Raw genomic sequence first — 14695 nt, forward strand, 5'->3', positions numbered from 1 at the left:
CGTTATCTCCATATCCTTCTTGTTTAAATAGATGAAGAATCAGTTATCAAAACATAATGTTGTAAATGAAGAATGCATCGTTACTGCATGTATCATGGTGATTTTTAACTGTTTCTTATTTTTATAATTAGTTTTTTTTTTAAATTTAACAATAAATTTTGGAAGAAGAAAATTAAGAAAACATTCAGTATTTCCCTTGAAATTTTATTGTTTTCCAAACATTTCAAACAATGATGGGTTGTAATGAGGTTAAAAAAAGGGTAGGTTTTTTTTCCAACATTCTATCAAGTTTCATCACCTGAAAAAACTAGCATAGACCTAAGAAATATTTCAGTGGGCTACTGAAAAACAAAATGCATTCAGAGTACATATTTTAAATGCTTTTAGAGACACAAGAGATGTAAATATTATTTTCGATTTGTAGTAAGGGTGTTCAAAGTTTGTCAAGTCGAAAAGTGACGTGAATAATGCGTGATAGATGTTGAACTCGACACGCAAATAAGCTTTAGAACGTATGTGTTCATATCTTGTAAAATGTATATACATTTTTGTGCGTGCAAAATGTTTGATTTGTTTTTTGCTGATTTCCCCTCTTGTTTGTAAAACTTAATTTTTCGTCATTTACTATTGAATAAATGACATTTTCATTCTCACAGATATTTGTCCTGTCGTATTTGAAATAGAATTCTGAGCAAAACAAAGCTGCGGTGAGCTGTTTGTATCTAGGAAGTAGTGAGAGACATAAAACAACTATTATGTAGATAATAGCATTTATGGCGATACTTTTCCTGTAAAAATAATTGCCCCTTTTTGGAACCCCCGTTGATTTAACCCTGTGTTGAGCCCCAGGAAATATGAGCCAAGTGGATCGCGCATTATCCAATGAGAATTAAATAAAGAGTCACGTGGTTTTGTTATTATTGCCAAACATTTATCCGAGGACACACGTTTTTAGCCCTTTGGATTTTAATTGCCCACCACCTCCCCATTCTCATTTCCACCTATTTTATTTTTGCTTAGACATGAAGTTTTTCATATGTTAGAAGTGTATACAGTGTACTTGTATAGCGAAGTCTGTCTATGATGTAAAAACCATTTTTTATTTAAAATTGCTGTTTTACAAGTTTTTGTTCCTGATGTCACACTTTTTTAAGATCGGCCGTATTTGTCGCCATCTTTTGCTTTTTGTAAGCCGTATGTAATTTTTTATAAAGTTTATGTTGTATCTAGTCAGAACTTAAGTTTTTCTTTGTCACCTATTTTCTATGGGGGAAATCAGAACGTATGTGTTCATATCTTGTAAAATGTATATATTTATATGTGTGTGCAAAATGTTTGTTTTGTTTTTTGCTGATTTCCCCCCTTGTTTGTAAAACTTAATTTTTCGTCATTTACTATTGAATAAATGACATTTTCATTCTCACAGATATTTATCCTGTCGTATTTGAAATAGAATTCTGAGCAAAACAAAGCTGCGGTGAGCTGTTTGTATCTAGGAAGTAGTGAGAGACATAAATAAGCTTTATCTTTAAATGAGAATTTTTCACAAAGTATAAATCTATTCATAATATTATTGAATATTAATATGCATTGAATTCAGATTTTCGTGTTCATTACATTGTAAAATTATATAGACAAGAGGGGTCTTAATCTTTACTTTAATTCAAAGGAATCTCATCAAGATAAGCGTATAAGGTAGAGAATGTAGACATTGAAAACCAATGACGTCATGCAACTAAATAGAGAAGCCATCATTTAAATGCAGAGGATGGAAAGAACATATACATGTACATATAATGGCGTTCTACTATAGCCAATCCTTGATCATGCTTTCACACCTCGTTTATTGTTTGCAATCTTCAATTACACTCCTTACAATTATGCAAATAGTGTCAATTTTCTGATAGTGAAATTATGTCCGTTTGTTATTTTCTTCTTATGTAGTTATCTAATATCTAAACAGATTGATTTCCATGTTTATAAACTTAATTCTCGATTTAAAAAAAAAATCTCAAATCATTAAGATACCCAGACTATATTTTTTTCGATTCCCAAAAAGTAATAACATATTTAAAATGGTTCATTACAGGAAAATAAAAAAATATATCTCTTGATATAAGGGTCAAATGAAGAAACACTCATAAACCCAAGTAGGTTAATGACTTGTCAATGGCTTTACAAGGAATTTTTTTTTGATTATGGAAGACAAAAAATATTTATGTAATTCTAAATTTCCGCATTTGATAACTTGTGGTCAAGCATCTGCCTTAAGGACCACAAACCTGAAAATGCATGGTATACATGTATAAGGCACCATAAAATTCTTTTCTTTTCATGCTAATGGACTGGTCATTAGTCTGATGACACAAATCCAAAACACACCAATATGTCTTAATGTAAATGCCCTTGCTATTTAAATTTTCAAGACGCATATAAATTCAAGATCGAATTTGGTACCTTTTACTACATGCTTCCTACCAAAGTTGGTCCAAGAGTAAAGTCAAAACGGCTGTTAAATCTTTAAAAATTAATTGTTATCAACAAAATATTATTCACATCAAAATCAAGCTAATTTAAACAATCAAGTTTTTCTGATTAAAACGTATTACATTGTAAGCTTTTAATACTCTCTTTTTTCAATAGACGCAGACATACATGCGCACAAACTCGTCCATATATTGAAGAATAAATACTTCTTATTTGATAGAAAATATAAGTATCCGACGAAAGATTTAAGAGTGAATACTTAGGAATACTAAACGAAAGGTTAATATCGTAATACACAGCCCTGTTGATCAACTTTTAAGAGACTTTTAGACACATGTGTTTATCATTTTCAGACAAAACATTTATAGATTCGTTTTAAAATAAAAAGTTGATTTAGAAAATACCAGAAGGCAAATGATACCTCGTCCATCAAGTCAGCAAGTTTTATTATTATATCGAACTGAACCACACATAGTCTGGTACAGTTGTTTTTATAACCTAGTTTAATGTACATGAATGATTAAAGCTAGTGCGTATCTATATTCCCTTTGCTAACTTTTATGCACTGTACATGTTTCATAACCGAGGCGTTATATTATGAATAAGGTTTCATAATCGAGTCATTATGAATAAATAAAAGGTAAAAAGATTTCATTCTATTTAAATGCATGAATGAATGTCTGACCCCCCCCCCCCCCCAAAAAAAAAAAGAAAATAATAACTGGGGACACATGATGTTTAAATGAGTTAATTAAATTTGAATTATAAAAACTTGTGAACTTTTTCTAAGGAGGTGAAAGGTCTATAGAAAAAAATAATAACTTAATAATCACCCCCATCTCTTTCATCCTTACAGAAATGACATTCAATAATACATTTTTCTCTGATACTAGATATATCTAATCAACATTTGCAGGTCAAATTGTCACGATGATTATCTAAAGGCAAACGATAATAATAAAAGTGTTCTTGTTTGGTTTGCCTTACAAGCACAGTAGACAAGTACCTTGAACTTGACATATATAACTTGAATGTATCAAAACCAGAGCAGGAAATGAATTAATATTTTTTAAAAGCCGAGGTTGTCAACCGGTCGGTTTTCCTCAGGTAAGTTTGGTGTGGGGTGGAGCTTAATCGAAGCGGCTGAGAAGCCCCGAGAGAACGACTCTGGCTTGTGTATTCTAGCTATATACACAGGATAAAACCTGAGTGTATTACCTGTATGAGTTTTTCTACGATATTGTAAAACGAAGCTGTTTGTTTTCATTTGTAGGGCAATTGAAATGCATAAAATAGAGCATGTTTTTGTTGCGAACAGAATTCTAAAACTCTTTCTTATAAAATTTATTCAATATACTTTGTGACTAAAACAAATATAACACCAAAATCTACCGTTGTAATCTAGCGACAAAAAGGGAAGTAATTCAAATTATACGTCGTGTACGCAAAACGTAAGAAGAAAGTGTGTCATAAATAAGTTTCTCGGTAAATAACAATTAAAATTAGAAACGATGCTTTGAGAGTAAACTGTTTAGAAATATATAAGTCAAAATAAATATTTTGTTAAGATAAACCCTACTTGCTTTTTCCATAACGCATGGCCTGTAAAATGCCCAGGGCTTCGGACGGGGTGATATCTCGACAGTATAGGTGAGACGGGAATGGAATCACCTGCATCGTACTTTTTTTTTATTTCAGGATTCATAATTTTAAATATCAAATGCAAAGTAAGATGTTATAATCCGACTAATTTCTCATCTAAAACTGATTATTTAACCGTAATTTTGTCACCATGTCTCGAAGAAAAGCGACAGACTCTGTGGTATCTTTTATCTCAAGCTCTCCAGGATATATCGTATCGACGTAGGAATATAAATAAACATTGTTAATTGATATTACGTCTCGATATATCTAAATAACAGCCAGTGTTTTCTTCTTTTCACGCATCAGCTTTTGCACAAATTCTGCTGCATATGAATACAAAAATAGGTCTGCTAATTACGGAGCGCAATTGGTATCCATGTGAATTCCAATAGATTGTTGGAAGACCTGGTCCCCAAAAACCACATAGATATTGGCAATCAGAAACTCAAGCATCTTTTTTGATGTCATCTTCAGAGTACTTGAGTATACAATCAGAATGCTTTTTAACTAAGTAATAATGCAATTGACCAATGACTAGGTAAGTAAAGTTACGAGTTCCATTTTTATTGAAAAAGCAGCTGTCAATGATATAAAAGAGTCTGGACATTAATTTATCGTGGGGAATGGTTGTGTATAAAGTTGAAAAGTCGTAAGTTTTTAAGCTGTTGATTTTGGTAAAATCTAGTGATTTCAAATATTATTGTTCGAAAGTTCTTTGAAATTTTTGAGTATCCACATCTGATTCACACCACTTCTTGAATATATTGTTGCACAGTACTCTTGAAGTTTTGCCTTCACTACTGTCAATATTTTAGTGAGGAGTAACGGAAGAGGCTTGGTTAAACATTTACTGGAACTCGCAATGTTTGTAACGATTCTTATGAAGTTTCGAAATCCAATATATATATAGGGTAGTTCAAATTCATCTTTGGTCTGTGGAATATTACAAATATTCAAAACTGACATATGGTTTTGAAGAATTTCTTCCTTAGAAAGGGAAGTATGAGTATAAGTAGGATTACCACTTGTAGAATTAAATCCAAGTTCTTCTAAAATACAATTTAAATAATGAGCCTTACAAACGAAGACAATGTTGTTACCTACTTTGTCGGTAGGGACCAGTACTTACTGATCATGTAATCTATCTAATTCTTTTTTCACTTCTAGATTATTGAACATAGAAGGATAGACGGTTTTCATATTGCCCCTCAATCTTTTAATACGCGACTTTAACATGCATATGGATATCTGATACATTTAATCCATTCTGACAAAGTGTCAACGTCTTCTTTTTCATATTTGGCCCATCGTCTGGCGTAATTTTCAACAGAATTCATAATATTCATGAAATTTAGACGCCAGTTGAAGGATCGGGGTTCCCTATATTTAGGACCTTTTAAATAAGTGATCTAAGGTCCTCATTATTAATTGTATTTACGTCACCTGTTATAACGTGTCCAGCAGGACTTCAAACATTAAACAAACTTTAAGTCCATTGAAATTATATAAAGCAGAAGCAGAGCAAACATTAGATGTGTGAGGGAGAAAAGGCACCCCCTGTCAACCTATCACACCTGCTGTGTCATGCTCGGGAAAACAGAAAATATCAATATCTACTTCGGAACACTTGATTGCACGACCATATTTTTTAACAAATAATGTCGCGAATGACCAGTTTAATTGTTGGATTATTAAATGTTTAAAGCCTGACATTATTTTGATGATTTTGTTTCTTAGAACTACAAACTACAAATCATTAAATCACCACCATCAAAAGTCAACCCACGATTCTTTAAAATACAGGAATTAATGGGCTTGTAAAAAATGTTTCTATTTGCTTTGTCAGCTTGGAAAAGTACATTTTAATTATACTATAAATAAATCTTATTCCTTATAACTACTGAACAATTGAAGAATTATTGTTTGGACCATCGTCTGACGTAATCTCCTACGGGTCATAAGATGGTTGAAGCCAGTAGAAGGAAGGAGTTTCTCTTAATTCTTGACCATTTAAAAAAGAAAATTATTTGTTTCTAATTATTAGCTTTATTCAAATCACAATTAATACTGTGTCCAACAAACTATAGATTGAAGTGTAACGAGATCGCTTCCATTAGAGAAATGTTCAATTATAAACTTGACGATAGATGAGCCCTGCGAATTAAGACATATACTTGGAACTTAAGATCTTGGAAACATGAATTCTTTTACCTGCCAGTATGTTCGGTTACACGGAAATTTCGACTGTCAGATCCAAAGGATGGTCTTCACGTTCCACAGATTGATTCGAACTTGCGATGTAAGGATTAACTCCTTTCTCCATAAGGCTTTTACAAAATCCCAAATCACATGGTCTACAACCATAGTGAATAATTTTCTGAAAAAAAAACTGTTGGTTTAACTTAAAAATTCAGGTCACTTGCTAAAAACAAGGGTATAATCGAAAAAAGCCTGAAATAGGTATTGTGTACAGGGAAACTTTCGCTTCCGTTTTATTTTCGCCCCTTTCTCCCTCTTCATGATAGGGCGAATTTAAAACGGGACGAATCAAAAGAAAACAGCATAATTTCTTAAACAGAACTATGACTGGGTGAAGTGAATTAAAACGAGGCAAAATAGATTGCAAATGCAAAAGAGCGAAAATAACACAGGGCGAAAATAACCCTGTATACAGTATTTAAGATGCAAATTTCAATAACTTTATCCTTTTTCATTCAAAATTATTTAGCAATGATAAAATTTCTTAACATTAACCCAAGATTTATTTTAAATTTCACTCAGTTGTACCATTGATTTAAAAATTATTGACGAAAAATTTAAATTGATTTAAGGAAGTAAACAGATAAATTTTATACTTTAATAATCTGAAGTAACATACACTGTATTAAGTTACCTTCAAATAAAATCCTACTTAAAATTTTTATTTTATTTGCAGTTATCTTACGCAGTCCTGTATAATGCATATAGTATAAATATAGAGAAGGTCCACTTAATTACAACAAAGAGCAATGTTAGGACACTAATTTTGGACATGTAATTTAGATCCAACTTGACACGAATGTTATTGCAATCCAAAGTAGTCTAGACGAGGTGTGGAAGGGAAAGAAATTACCAGGTGATTTATTTGAATATAAACAAAATCATTAAAATAATTCATACATGTATGTACTACAAAAACATGTAATTAGCAATCTGCAGTGAATAAAACCTTCAGCGTAATGTCATCTAAATTGGTGCATTTCCTTTTTTCATGTTGAATTAACAAGACTAACCTTGAACATCTTAATGAATTCTAAAACTAGTCAAGTTGCTCGCGAAAATTGCATTCTGGTGTCTATTTGTACTAGTAAGGATCATTATATACAGCACGAATCAGAGCTTGCAGCAATATTTTCTCGTTAGAAATACCGAATTGCTAGCACTAGCTCGCAAAAAAGGTGTCGCGAAAATAAAATGATATACAGTATACTGATCCATTTGATTTGTTTACAATGTTAAGACAGTGGATTGTATTTGTTTATTATTTCATTGCTGATAAATGCATATTTAATCAACAAATGGTATTTATGAAAAATTAAGCCCTATCTACCTCCTACAAAATATATTTTGGTTGAAAAAACAAACTTTGAACTCCTATTCTTTCCCACATCTTTCAAAATTTTTTCATATTTATTTTCTCTAAATATTTCGAAAACAAAACTATTTCAAAAATCATGCCAAAACAATTTACTTTATTGCAGTTTGAATTTATGAAATACAGTATTAAAAAAAACTATGATATTTATACATATACATGTGTAAATTGATTACATGTAACTATATTGTAGGGAACATGATATTTCATCGGGACAAGGTAGCTAAAAAAAAATCCAGAGAAATAACCTACATTATTAGCGATAGTATTAATCAGACAAATAAACTAATAACAACAAACTAATAACAACATTAATGTGAATAAAAAATACTATAGCATAATCATAAACAATCATGATTAAATATATATTTGAACTATTTTTTATCAACAGTCACATTTTTTATCAACAGTGATATGTGACTGGTTGTTTGTCGATACTTAGGAGATCGTGCATTGTTCTTCGGTATAGTTAACTGGATGCCGGATGATGCTAACAAATTGTAGAAAACTTTCATGGGTTAACTTTCTATGCCCTATTCACAAGATTTTATTGTTTGTATTTCGGTATTCGTTATATACATTTTTTTCTGAATTCTGGAATTCTGGATGTAATTGGCATTACAAATTATATCTACCGATGCAAGATAAGAATTCGTATATTTTTTTAGATTGTGTAACGACCCTATAAGAATTTTCCAATTATATAGAGAATTTACTATTTTTACGTTTTTGATGGTTAAAGTTTGAAAGGATGCTGCAATTTTAATTTTTAGAAAGCGCGTGATATAAAAAAAAAGTTCGTTCAATATATAATGCAAAATGTCTCTGGATAAATACTGTATAAGGAAAATAAGAAAAGTACGTTTAACATATTATCATAACTTTCAATCCCTCGAGGCATTCCCTGTTACCCTTTACAAGTGTTTTAGGTCTTTGTATCCATGAACAGAAAACCTCATCTTACTCATCTTTAAGAATTCCCAGTGCCATATATGATATTGATTTTCTTAACATTAACTCAAGATTTATGTTGAAATTTATTCAGATGTACCATTGATTAAATACGATGGGTTGTTCGAAAAGTTCATGGACGATGTCAATCTTCGTTTTATTACTATTATTATTATTATTTAGAAATTTAAAATAAGCACATAATAATATGTAAAAATATTTGTTTTGTTGATGTGTGAAGTTTCTTTCCATTCGATTTAACAGAAATCGATTCACTTCAGTTTAAAATCAACATGTTTTGTACCCGCAAAGCACACTTAAGGGCAATGTTATGTCAAAACATAGCGTTGAGAATTTCTAAAAAAAAAGAAAAAAAAAAAAAAACTATGCTTATACAATTCACACAGTATAATCCAATACCCATTCATTAAATCCTTTTTATAATACTTGACATTTATTATTTAAGTAATGTATAATTTCCTTTGTTGAGGATTTAAATTTTTTTCATTACTTAACTCTGCTTTCACAGGATAAGCAACTCTGAAGTGCCTTTGTCTTTCCTTGACGTTACAACTTTTTAAAGTTTTTGTTAAGATTTTTACAGTTGAACCGTTTCTTCACAGAATATCCTTATCCGATATAGAGTCTCTGTCACTCAAATAGTGCCTGTACTATTTGTACACACATGTACAAATCGCAGGTGACATATTTTCTTGATTTCTTCAACATTTTTAGAGTTTATTAAGAAGTTTTCCGGAATAAGACATAAAATTGCATCGTTATCTGCTGCTTCGTGACGTTCTAAAACGTCATCATTTTTTTCGTTTTCATAGAGGACTACCTATCTTCTCAAGTTGATTTCTTTTCAACAAAGCAAAATATTAAGCCATAATTTGGAATACGAATCGATGTAACAATTCTTAATTTAAAGTGCTATGTTATTTTTCGTTTTGCTCCATTTTACAGAGAATATAACTACAGACATTATTTAGCTTATTGTCCCTAACTAACTAAATTTTAAACTGCTTCGCGATCCGATTTTTGCATTAATAAAATCTTGAAAAAGTTTTGAATAAATCGTAATATTTTGAAAAAAAATTAATACATATCATTTGAATTTATTGTTAAAATATTTTTACCAAATTTGGATAATATATGACGTCAACTAAAAGAGAAATGACAGTTGTCCACGAACTTTTCGAACAACACTCGTATTATTGACTAAAAATTTATACATGAGAAGTTGACGATTAGATAGATGAAACATATGGAGATAACGAACAACATTCAAGTTCAAAAGTCCATAAATAATACAAAATAGCAGCAGAGGAAACTCAGGACCTTCAAAACATCAGAGGTAGGATTAGCTTCCATGGATGAGTGAACATCCCCAGCTGACCAGTCATACCTGCAGTGTGCTCCTTGTCATGATCGGGAAATAAAAGAAAAAGTCAAGATTTACAATTTTTTTTTGGTGATGTTATTTGCAAATGTCCTGTATAAAGCGTATAGTATAAATATAGTGAAGGCCCACTTAATACAACAAAGAGCAATCTGAGGACACTAATTATGGACATGTAATTTATATCCAACTTGACACTCCAGTTATTTCCATCAAGAAACAGTCTAGACGAGTTGTGGAAAGTGAAAGAAATTTGCAGGTAATTTTTTTGAATGTGAACAAAATCGTTAAAATGATTTATAAATGTATGTTATATAAAATTAGCCGTATAGGAATCCTTCAGTTTACTATTGTCGGAGTTGGTGCATTTCCCTATAGCTATTTAATGATGAATTAGCAAGACTAATGAATGCAGAAAATCACTTTTTATTCGCAATTACCTTATTTTCGCGTAATGACGCGTCTGCCTGCTCACGAGTGTTTGGGTTTATTTATATCAGTAAAGATTATATAAAACATTAATCTTAGCCCGTGAAAATTTTGTCTTGCTTATAAATGCCGAAAAGCTAGCGCTGGCTTCCGAAAATAGGGCGTCGCAAAATAAAGTGATATACTGTATAGTTGCCCACGTTATCAATTAACAATTTAAGATTCTAAGTAGAATTTGTTTATATACATTGTTGATATATACATATTATATTGTTGATATATACATATTTAATCCATTTATGATTTTTATGTAAAATTAACCCTTATCCATCTCCAACAAAACAGTATTTTAGTTATACATATGTGTATTGATTACTAGTATTTGTAACTATTTTATAGAGCACGTGATATCAAATACATTATTAGTGGTTGTATAAATTAGACAAAAAGGCAAGTATTCCTTTCAAAGAAATGATCTGCATTGGATAAAAAAGTACGCATTCAAATAATTTGAATTCTGATTTCACACATGCTAGTAAGTACATGTACTCTAGTACTCCGTTTGAAGTTAATGGCATGCTCGAGAATGAACAATCTTTGTAATTGTCTTTGGTAACCAGTTAATCTTACAATCCTACTATTCCGATGAGCACTTTTTTCCACCTTTTTACTTGTATTTTTATGTTCCTAAAATAGAAAATTAAGAAAAAATCTCCTGCGTCTTTCAATTCTACATACAGAAATAATTCATTTATCAATATACATGTGTCCTGCGGGACTGGTAACAAAAGAAACTACAGAATTCTCCAAATTTATTTCATATCATGTTCTAATGAGAATATAACGACTAAGCTGTATGAAAAGCGATATGAATCAACTTTGCCATCGTGTGCTGTACTTAGGTGGAATGGATGTGTCTGCAGGCCGCGTGAAGATACTTACTGTACATCTGCAAGGGTACTTCCAAGGGTTACTGTGGTATGCCTTATTCCAAGACTTTATTGCTTGTTGTTTTGTATTCGTTGTATACATTTCTTCTGATTTCAATGAAAATATTCATTATTATTATTAACATCCCCATGCAAGATAACATAATTGGTCTGTTTGTTTGATTGTGTAACACCCCTTTCAGGTTCAAGTTCTTTATTTCATTGTGTCATACGACACATCAGATTAGAGTTGCATAATGAGTCAAACTCATGTGTTTCTTTTAAGATATCTGTATGATACAGAGAAAGATTTCTGAAAATGATGAGTACATGTATATAGCGAAGATATGACAACTACACTGCACTGTAAAGCAAGAAAAGACTGCACAATATAAGTGCCGGAAAGACAGACAAAGGTTGCATCTACCGTTTCGTTGTTTTCGTGTATGTCAAGGTCACGCCAGTTTCATTTTATTTGTAAACAACATTCAACTGGAGCATGCAAAGGTGAGAAATATGTTCTAACAACTGTTTAAAAAGATTGTGTCAAAATTCCTGGTCAACTTACATTCATTCTTAATATTTGAGACCATAATAGCCATGGTAACTTATTCAACTTTTCTGCGCACGCGTACAATAGGGAGGGGGAAGTAAAGCAATATTTTCGTGCTTGGGCATACTGAAATTTTTTTTGTACTTATATTTTTCCCTATAAAAAAGATTCTTTAGGTTCTGAAACCTGTAATTTTCTGAAACCTAATATTTCAAGAATTGAACAAAATTTACATGGGTCATGCAAAAATTCTACATTTCTCAATTTTCCCTTTCATGCGTCACGGTGTCTCTTTAATAATTTTTAAATTATAGTGAGAATTTACTATTTCCACGTTTTCGAAGGATAAAACTTATAAATTAAACTGTAATTTAAATCTTTTGAAAATCGATTGAGATTGAAAATCTTGCGAAAGGTGTTTAGGATGATTTTTAATTGTCTTATTAGAATGCATTTTATTGATACGGTAGGGGCGTTTTAATATCCACTGAAGTTAAAAGAGAAAAATAAAAAATCAATGCTATAGTATCGAAATATATTATACATGTTTAAATGCTTCTTTTACATTTATTTACAAAAATCGTATTACATAAGATATATTCTAATAGGCCAATTTGCTATATATTTTTTAAAAGTTATTTCAAAATAAATGAAATAATTTCGAAAGATAGTTTCCTTCTAAATGATGTCAGACAAATAATGCAAACCCTTTTAAGGTAATTCTAAAAAAGTCTAAGTGCTTATTAACGGTCGACGAAAATCAATCATACAGTTCATTAGAAAAATGTTATCAAAAAGGGAAAAAAAGATCAAAAGTTTCTTATCCTGATTTCTTTAATGTGTTAATGCACTTTCATTCAGAACTGTCAGTCTGAAAGTTTTCCCAAGTTATAAGGAGAAGAGATGTATAATGCAAAGATTTTTCCATTTTGATGGTCAGTCTAATAAACAGATTGCCATCAAAAAAGGTACGATGGCCAATATGAACCGTCAAATTACAAGTAAGAGTAGCTCTATTATTTATGCAGAATTCTTTGACTCTAATATCATTACCAGTATCATTTTGTACATGTACAGCTTGTCAATGGCAAAACGCATTCAGATATAAATCTGTAAAATTGATGTAAAAATCTGGAGACAAAACACACTTGAGATAACTTAACATTTCTTAGATTTATTTGGAAGACCTCTGTAAACTGAGACGGAGACTGAACAAAAACATGTGTGTCTTTGTTCTCCTTGTCTCCTTTTCTTTCTTTCTTTCTTTTTTTTTTTTTTTTTTTTTTTTTTTTTTTTGATTGAGTGTGGGTAAATACATGTAACTGATGTATGCGAATTCTTTTGATGATGTTTAAAACAACAAGACTTATTTAAATTTTTACGTACATTGTCAGCGCTCTTAACTATCAGACATCATTGAAGGCATATATTGTGAGACGTTTTATTCTGATTTCATTGTAAATCAGCTGTATCTCGTTTACGTATTTCCTCAATTTATATTTTGAAAAAGTAATATGGAAACAGGGCAAAGCATAGAATGAAAAATAAACACATTACTTATGCAGATCATCAAGCGACAGATTTTGATCTGGCGGGAAAAGAAATAGTAAAGATACAGTTAATTGTTTCTTGAATCTTTAACCAGTATTTTGGGGCCTACGAATGAAGGTTAAGGTTTTGGTGTCGTGAACGTTAAAATCAAGAAAACCAAGGGGAATATATAAAAGACACTTGCAAAATATTCTATGATGATAAAATTCAAACTTTGAGATTAAAGATGAAAATAAAAACAATCTCGCTCCATTTTGTGATCAATTGAAGTAAGGTACAAATATTTATTTAACAACTAAAAATGAGGGGAACAGAAAGGAGAAAATAGAATAAAATCAGAGGCATATGTTTTTGTTTTTTTCCATTCTAAGTTTACAAATTATCTTCCCAATAAATCTAAGGAATGTTAAGTAGTATCACTTGTATTTTGTCTTAGGATGTGTATATGCACAAATTTATATTACAACTACATATGCGTTTTGCCATTGATAAATTATACATGTTCAAAATGATACTAGTAATACTAGTACTACGAAAGACAAATAATTCTGCGTATATAATAGAGCCATTCTTACTTGTAATTTGACAGCTTACATCAGCAATCGTAAAAAGGGGGCAATCAGAACTTAAACATTGGAATAAATAGAAAATATCATTAAAAGTCTTGTTGTCAAGAATTGAGAAGCAATGAATAGTCACTGTTATGCAAAGGAATAAATCAGATACCGTAGATTCAAGTGTATTTAAATAATAACCTCATGGAAAAGATCGAGCCACAACAGATTATCTAAAAAAAAACCATACACACATATATCAAAGAGTAGCAAGTTTATTTTCAACTAAACAAATCTTAATTTAAATTAGAAAAGTAACGGGGATAAAAAATAATATTACACAAGAAAAAGGCATTAACCGTCAGAAAAAAAACAAACATTGTCAAATCTTGGAAGTACTCTGTAAAATATTGACCAAAGTTTTAGATTAATATGCATCGTACATTGTACGTATCATGTAATAAATTTGTTAACTAGCAAGTAACACTCAACAAACAATATATTAATCTAAAATAGCAACAACGATCTTGTTATCTTAGAAACTCGTAATGAGAATAAGAA

This window comes from Saccostrea cucullata, unplaced genomic scaffold, assembly GCF_032062105.1.
Source record: "Saccostrea cucullata isolate Sc308-1 unplaced genomic scaffold, CSIRO_AGI_Scuc_v1 ctg103, whole genome shotgun sequence".
Lineage (NCBI taxonomy): Eukaryota > Metazoa > Mollusca > Bivalvia > Ostreida > Ostreidae > Saccostrea > Saccostrea cuccullata.